The sequence below is a fragment of the Choloepus didactylus genome, chromosome 12 (assembly GCF_015220235.1).
Source record: "Choloepus didactylus isolate mChoDid1 chromosome 12, mChoDid1.pri, whole genome shotgun sequence".
In the NCBI taxonomy this organism is placed as follows: Eukaryota; Metazoa; Chordata; class Mammalia; order Pilosa; family Megalonychidae; genus Choloepus; species Choloepus didactylus.
The window spans coordinates 47575873-47585220 of NC_051318.1; the positions used below are offsets into that span (position 1 = coordinate 47575873).

Below are 9348 nucleotides of genomic sequence, written 5' to 3' on the forward strand. Positions count from 1 at the left end.
AAAGACACAATGGAAACATACAACAGCAGATCTCAAGAGGCAGAAGAAAACACTCAGGAACTGGAGAACAAGAGACCTGAAAGCCTACACACAAAAGAACAGACAGAGAAAGAACAGAAAAATATGAGCAATGTTTCCAGGGACTTAAGGACAAAATGAAACACAAGAATGTACATGTCATTGTTTGTCTCAGAAGGAAAAGAGAAGGGAAAGGGGGCAGAAGCAATAAGAGAGGAAATAATCAATGAAAATTTCCCATCTCTTATGAAAGGCATAAAATTACAGATCCAAGAAACACAGCATACTCCAGACAGAATAGATCTGAATAGGCCTATGCCAAGACACTAAATAATCAGATTATCAAACTTCAAAGACAAAGAAAGAATCCTGAAAGCAGCAAGAGAAAAACAATCCATCACACACAAAGGAAGCTGGGAAAGACTATGTGTAGATTTCTCAGCAGAAGCCATGGAGGCAAGAAGGAAGTGGTGTGATGTATTTAAGATACTGGAAGAGAAAAGCCACCAACCAAGAATCCTATATCTGGCAAAACTCTCCTTCAAATATGAGGGAGAGTTCAAAATATTCTCTGACAAACAGACAATGACAGAGTTTATGAACAAGATACCTGCTCTACAGGAAATACTAAAGGGAGCACCACAGACTAATAAGAAAAGACAGGAGTGAGAGATTTGGAACACAGTTTTGGGTGATGGTAGCACACCAATGTAAGTACACTGAACAAAGATAACTGTGAATATGGTTGAAAGAGGAAGGTTAAGAGCAGTGGGACCCCAGAAGAAAAGTGGAAAGATAAAGACTAGTACTGTATAACTCAGTGAAACCTAGAGTGTTCAACAATTGTGATAAAATTTACAAATATGTTTTTTCATGGGGGTGAACAACTGAATGTCAACCTTGCAAAGTGTTAAAAATAGGGGGGTATTGGGGAAAAATACAATCAATGTAAACTAGAGACTATAATTAACAGAATCATTGTATTATGTTTCCTTTAATGTAACAAAGGCAATATACCAAGGTAAATGCAGATAAGTGGGGGGCATAGGGGAGGGGTGTGTGACTCTTGGCATTGGTGGTGTTGTCTGAGTCTTTATTCTACTTTGATCTAAGGTTATCTTTCCTTTTGCTGCTTCCTAGCTGTCATGTTTTTACCCCCTTTCATGTTTCTTTTTCTTCTGCCTCTCTACTTTCTTTGACACTTTCTCCTGCTCTGTGGAAGAAATGTAGATGTCCTTATATAGATAGTGGTGGGGAAGGTGAACACATAAATATGTGACTATACAGGGAACCATTGATTGCTTACTTAGGATGCAATGTATGAGGTGTGAACAAAACCATCTTAAAAAAAAAAATGGGTTGATGAAGAAACCTTGAAGGCAGTTTCCTGAGTGAAATAAGCCAGACACATAAGGACAAATATTGCAGCGTCTCACAGATAGGAACGAATTATAATATGTAAATTCATGGACATGAAATGTAAGTTACCAAGGTATAGAACAAGGCTAAAGAATGGGGAGCGGTCACTTAGCATGAGCAGAATGTTCAACTAGGTTGAACTGAAATGTTTGGAAATGAACAGAGGTAATGGTAGCATGTTGTGAGAATAACTAACAATGCTGAACAGTGCATGCAAGTAGTGGAAAGGGGAAGCTCAGAGTCATGTATGTCACCAGAAGGAAAGTTGGAGGTTAAAAGATGGGAATGTATGAAGCAGTGAATCTTGTGGTGGGCAATGTCCAAGATTAACTGTACAAATATTAGAAATCTCTTCCATGAACCAGAACAAATGTATGACACTACAACTAGAAGTTAATAATAGAGGGGCATATAAGAAAAAATATATACCTACTGCAAACTATACACTACAGTTAGCAGTATTTCAATGTTCTTTCACAAACAGTAACAAATGTACTATACCAATACTATGAGTCAACAATGGAGGGGGAGGTGTTTAGGAATATGGGAGGATTTGAGTTTCCTTTTTTTTTTTTTTTTTGTCTTGGTTTCTTTTCTGGAGTAATGAAAATGTTCTAAAAATTGAATGGAAATTAATTGTGGTGATGGATGCACAGCTGTATGATGGTGCAGGGAGCAATTGAATGTACACTTTGGATCCTTGGATTATTGTACGTTGTATGGTATGTGAACAATCACAATAAAAAAAAAACTTACTACAAAAATACAGTAATCAAAACAATGTGGTTTTAGATATAGATATAGATACAGAAATAACAAAAAATTCAATTAGAAAATTACAGAAAATGAGGGGAAATTTACCTTAGTAAAATTGTTGTGAGATTTCAGTAGTTAAATTAGCATTTTTAGGTATTATGTAAGTGTATGTAGCAAAATATGGTAAGGGAGTTGTACTGTCAAAACTTTGCCAAAGAAAAGAGATCAATAGCCAGTGTCTACTGCAGTTATGCAACACCAGGGGGGAGACCATTTCTTTAATGCAGATGGGGATGTCCGAGACATCAGATATTCACTGGGGCTCAGTAGTGTCAGCCACGACATCACTGAGATGATTGCATGTTCAAAATGTGACCAAACACTGCCTCTTGTACCCATCTCCAATGCTACTATTCCTCTTTAGAATGGCATTTAAGATCTGATATTATGATATGGCCTTACTACCTCCAGTCTACATCAATAAATATCACTGTATGCATAGTGTACAAGTAATGAGTTGGGCCTTGGAGATACACTGATAATCAGCCAGACATCATTCCTGCCAGCTTTGTGTTAGGGTCTCTACATCTCTTACAATGTTGTATTTATTATTTCATAGGTCGGTTTTTTTCAGCAGATCATGAGCTCTATAGGAGTCCAAGCATTTTTGTTTTTGTTTTGAAGAAGTGTGCCTATCAGAATTGCTTCTATATAACATACACTCAATGAAAATTAATTGAGTTAAATTGATTGATTCAGTTAAATCTCTTGGTCTCGATCCAGAGTGTATAATATGTTGTCAAAATGTGTCATCTGTGCCAGCTTGGAGGTATTATGTCCCCCAAAATGCCATGTTCTTTGATGCAGTCTTGTGGGGGCAGATGTGTTAGTGTTGATTAGGTTGGAATCCTTTGAGTGTTTCCATGGAGATGTGTCTCAATCAGTTGTGGGTAAGAATTTGATTGGATAATTTCCATGGGGATGTTACCCCACCCATTCAGGGTGAGTCTTAATTGAATCACTGGACTCCTATAAAGGTGTTCACAGACAGAAGGAGGTGCTGCAGCCAAGACAGACACTTTGAAGAATTCACAGGATCTGAGAGAGGAGCCGGAACACAACCTGGGATCAGCAGATGCCAGCCATGCACCTTCCCAGCTACAGAGGTTTTGCAGATGTCATTGGCCTTCCTTTGGTGAAAGTGTACTTGTGTTGATGCCTTCATTTGGACATTTTCATGGCTTTCAGCCTGTAACTTTGCAACCAAATAAACCACCTTTTACAAAAGCCAATCCACTTCTGGTATTTTGCATAATGGCAACATTAGCAAACCGAACACCATCTATTTCAGAATCTCTCCACATTTATTCTGGGTCTCTGTATGATTTTTATGCTACACAGTATCTTAAACATGTTTCCAGTTAAGCTCTAAATCCACTCCTCTTCATTCATATTGAGAATCAAATCTCAAATCCATGCAGATGACTTTGACTTCCAATACAGTGCTCCAAATCCTTTGGTCCAGAAGCAGCATGCCCACGCTGTGGGAACTGTTATGCTGAGAGACTCTACCTGTCTCAGGAACTCTGTAGTGTCTGACTTGTTCACTGATAAATTTGGTAATCACACTCTGACAGTCACCTAAGTTCTGTCCACAAGAACTTTTCCTGAGCCTGCACTCAATCTTCATCAAAAGTACTTACAAGTACATAGATCCTTGTGACACAGCCCCTGTCCCTCACCCAGAATGGAAGTGGGGAGAAGATGGTAAAAGATACCATTTCCCCTTTGAGAGCTCTTTCATACCATTAAAGGAACACCTGCTTAAAAAGATTATTTATCATGAGGGCATAATTTAATCAACCTCATATTGGGTAAGTAGAAAACTAGAAATTAGAGCAAGTCCTTAGAGCATGAATCAATTTTTTCTACATCCAGATGCAAATATGCTCCAGACTATTCCTGACTTCTCACCTGCTATATTTACTGAAAAAAACATTAGTGAAAGCAATTCATTATTTTAAGACTTTTATAAATAGAAAATAATTTCATATTTATGCTGGTATATTCCAAACTTATAACAAGTAAATTTTGTTTTAAAATGTTGTTTCCTACCAGTGATGCTTTACATTGAAATCCTTAAATAAAAATCAGGTAAAATAAAACAATTTGATTCACAGTTATCCAAACAGTGCTTCAATTTTATTCACACTTTGTGAGTTAGAATTCTTTATGACAGAAATAAATCCATCTGATGAAATTATATTTCTAATTAATTGGATAAATGAAAGAACTAATTCTTTTGTTTTAGTTATCAAAGCATATAAAGTCCACATATATTCTTTTTTTTAACACTTTTACAAAAACCATTTTATTGTATAAACACTGGGTATTTTTATAAGGAGATTCATAACATTCTGCTTACAGGAAACAAAGATCAATTCTACAATCACTCCAAGAACCAAACAATTAATAATCAGCGTTAATAGTCATTAAGATCAAACTGCCTGTATTAGAATGAAGATAAATTGATCTTTTGTCCACATTTGACACTTTCCTTTGAAACAAACTATAGCTTTAAAGATACATTATAATTCTTGTACCTTTGTTTCAAAACAACATATCATTGTCTACTACATATCTTTGGAAATTCATTAAGAATCTGGGCTGGTCTCCCACTTTGCACATTAATGCAACTGAGTAACATTCCCAATAGATATTAAATTATAAGAATTGTTTTCAGTTTTATTGGAAAAAATCATTACACTTCAGATGAATAAAGAAAAATATACAGTAAAATTACATCCAGAGCATTCACCAAAATCCTACCTAGTTATCAATTCATAGGAATATTTAATTCAGTCAATAGAAAAGTAACAACAAAAGGAAAAGAAATATTTTAACTTCAGATTCACTTTAAACAATAAATTATCACAATTAATTTAAAAGAAGGCTGTTAATAAGTAGAATCCAGAAAGTTCTTGAGTTAATGACCAGGCTAGGAATTTGCCTGATACATATTCATTTTGGGGATACAGACTATACATATAATACCACACAATTATTTTTCCACAATATTAAGAGCAAATGGACTATATTAGCAAAATTTCAAATTAAAAAAAAATCATTAAAATGTAAAAAACAGTAAAACATCTATTCATCTCACTATTTCAGATCCATGTCAGTTCATTCACAACATTCTTTCTGACAATCAGTGAAATTCATTATATACTAAAAGTAACACCATATTTACACACAAATAAATTCATTTTCCCAGTAAGAGTTAATCTTCTTTTAAGAGGATTTCCCACATATAGTCACAGTACGTAACATCACAGAAAACCCACAGTCGCCCCTAAATGTCTCTGAATTGTTGCACTGCAAGATGGTAGCTCACTGTGCTTGATAATTTGATTGAGTTTTGCCCAAATTTCTTCCAGTGTTTAGCTATTACAAATAGTGTGTTCTGTTGTTAATCTTCCTCTGTAAAGGGTGTGCAAATTTAGCACCTTTCAACTATATTGCAATTTTTTATATAAAGGAAAAATCTTTTCAGTACAATTACTTCTGGGAATTGAAAACACTCCAAGAGCTCTTCAAGTGCTGTTTTCCTTTTCTGATTATTTATATTTCCAGAATCAGTGTGTTCATTCAGCGTGTAAGACTGGATTAAGTACTTCTTTTTTTTTTCAAATTAGGTTGAAACTACATTAGATCTACTGTACATTCATAACTTTGTGATTTAACATTATGTTCTGAAATGTTAAGTATCATTTCACATCTTTAGCTGTCCTTTTAAAAATCAGGTGGTGAACTTTTAGGTTTGCATGGAAGTCTGGATCCATAATGTGGAAATCAAGGAATAAATAAATCTTGTTAGAGAATGAGTAGGAAAGTCTTGAATTGCTTTTTCTGCAATTTTGGCAGTTTTGTGGGTCACTCTCAAATGATAGATAATGTAATACTATTTTTGTGGTCATTCTAGGGTAATCCAGGTACCCTTAATGAAGAGAAAACTTCTTAGCTGAATTCCTCAGACTTCAGTTATATGCTGTAGCATGGTCTATTTTTAAATCCTTGGCACTGTTGTTATGCAATACCACACTAATTTTACAGATGAAGCTGAAGCCTGGTAACTTTGTCAGTACCATGAAGAGAAATGAGACAATGAAAAACTACTTTTGATGCATGCTGTAAATCATCCTGGTTCGCCAGGATCTCACCCAGCAAAATCCGACATCAGCTTCTGTGGCTCAATTCTGCCTGGTGATTGTATGGGCACTGATCAGCAAGAGTGATGTAATAGATGTCCATTCCATTCTAGAGGGCGGCTCTCAAACCTTCCAGCGCCAGCAGGTGCTCCTGTTTGGGGGGATTCACTTCCATTTTGACCGGCACTACGGACCCACGTGCCTACTGGGGCTGAGGAGCTTCAGCCTGGCCTGCAAGAAAACAGGAAAGCGCGCCCTCGGGAAGACAGCATCGAACACTTCCAGCAGCGTCTCCTTGAGAAATATGAACATATCCTTTACAGACAAAATGGCTTATTTTCACCAAAGAAAAGACACTCCTTGTCTCATAGATATCCATACATAAAATATTTCTCCATGTTCCAGCTACATTCTCACATCGTGACTTAACCACTTCCGGTAACAATCCCACATGCATTCTTAAAGGTTATAAACGTTTAAGATAGTAAATCATCCACTTAAAATAGTAGGAAATGTACATACTCTCCAAGTGACTATCCATAAATTGAGTACAGGAACAGATACAATGCAGAAGTTTCAAAATCTAGAATTAGAGTTTCAAGGATAAAGAAGGAAAAAAGTCATCTCATATGGAGTGTAAAATTAATGTTGCATATGCTTAAATGAATGAGTCAATTACTGAATAAATGTGATTTGTCTACTGGTAGTAGTCATGGAATTATTGTGTCACCTAGCACAATGGTAGTTTAGGTTCACTACCAGTCATTTCCTTTATTTCTAAACAAATCCTTTTCTTTTTTTTTCCTGATAACGGAGGTTTTAATATTTGTTTGAAGTGTTATAACATATTTAACATTTACACAAACAGTAATATTCTTAAATGAATTTGTTTTACTGAAAGTGGATAAAACAATTACATTTAAAATTGAGAAACAAGATTGCTCATAACCATTAAAGGAACATTTACAATGGTTTGAATCACAAAGTAAGAATTGTAAATCTTTGCAAATCTTAATTTAGATGTCACTTCCCTAGGGGAGACTTCCCTTCTACTAAGAATAGGCTAAGTGCTCCTGATATATATTTTCTAAGCATCATTTTGTACTTGCCGTTTATAAAATTTACTACAATTACAGTTAATGGTGTAATTATTTTAACTTTAGTCTTTCCAGGAAACTATAGGCTACACTAGGGCAGTGATCATGTCTCTCTCATTCATTTTTCTACTCCTGGTAACTAGCCTCTTTTCCAGGCTTATAGTGGGCATTCAAAAAAGAGTTTTAAATGAATGATTATTAATCACCATTTTTTTTTTTTTGCCAGCATTGCAGGAAAGAAGCTCCATTCAATCTCCCAGACCCATCATTAAAAGGAGGACTTTGTTCATATAGATGAGTTCACAGTCTCTTTGAGATGTGGATAGCTATTGTTTTGGCAATACAGACCTTTAGCCTTCCTTCCATTGAACTTTTATTACATTTTGAAATCAATCCATTTATGAAAAAGTGTGGCAGTCCTTTCGAGTCAACCAGGATATCATAAAAGATATCATAAAAGTCATAAAAGAAAATCAAAGCACTGTGACAAACATGGTCACTCTTATCATCTGAAAGGCAGGTCTCTATAAAGAGAATTATAAAGTGCTCATCTCTACTTATACATGTGAAAAGTCATGGAGACCAAAGTTGTGAATGTGAAAGTAAGAAGGATATTTCAGGAACTGAAATGCTAGATTGTTTATAAAACAAGCTTAATAACCAATTGGAATAGTAATACTCCTAGAATTGATATGACATTATTTCTTCATATTACAGATACTGCCATTAACGTCACCAGGACCATGATGCCGAGGAATGTGGAAAAGGATATAAAAATTAATTCATTTTAAAACTGCCTTTTGAACTTCAGGCAAACATTCAAAGAAATGCTAAGCAAGCACATTTTTATAACTAACTCTATCTAACATTGTACCAGGCAATATAGCTGGCTAATGCAATCTTAAAAGAATTATATAGTACGTCAGTATAATTTTTGTGTGTAGTAAAAAATGGGAGCACATGTTTACTTTTCTAATTCCTGTATTTTAAGTTTTACTTTCAAGGATATCCATATTAAGCGTTTTTATTTTTATGTGTTTAGAACTTTATACTAATAAGGTGACTTCACATATAAGCCCGTAATAACTCAGGAAGAGGGAATAGATTTAAAAATATATATATATTAATTACATTTTAGAAATAAAGAACTGATACTCAAATGGTTTATGTGACTTGTTCAAGGTTACACAGTCAATAATGATCAGGGCTGAAACCATTCTAATTTCTTTTATTTATTATTAAACTATGTTACAGTGACTCAAATGAATTCTCTAGATTAAAACTTAGAGACAATATTAGAGGATAATCTATAAATATTTGAATATTAATCTTTTACATAATATATTCATGCAAAAAAATATTGAATGTTTATTGTGGCCCCAGTCCTCCAGATACAGAAGTAAACAAGACAGACCGAAATTTCTGCCCTTGTCAGAGCTTATAGTCTGGTGTTCCAAATTAAGTTGAATTTTTCTGTCACAGTTATCAACTGAGTCAGGTCTAAATAATAAACAGTTTTAGAGTCATAACCTAAAATACACAATTGAATTTGGGAAAGCGCCAGTTGTTTCAGATGAGTAAATACATTTCAAATCACATTCCTTGCCGCCTTATGTAATAGAGATACCCAGAATTTCATATATAAGGTGTTTTATTTGCTGTTCTTGTTTAGATTCAGAATGCTTCACAATAACTGTTGCAGGAATGCTTTATGAAATAAATATTTGCTATGTAGAATTTTCATTTCAATTGTTCTTGGTTTTTTTTCTGTTTCTTCTGGTTAAATATGTTATTATGTATTTTACAATTGTAAACTCATTATATTTACTTTCCCATAGAATAATTTT

General features: G+C 34.6%; 1 pseudogene; it reads right to left on the reverse strand.

Moving 5' to 3' along the window:
- Nucleotides 1-5417: 5417 nt before the first annotated feature.
- Nucleotides 5418-6173, reverse strand: LOC119507100 (annotated as a pseudogene).
- Between the last annotated feature and the right edge of the window lie 3175 nt (nt 6174-9348).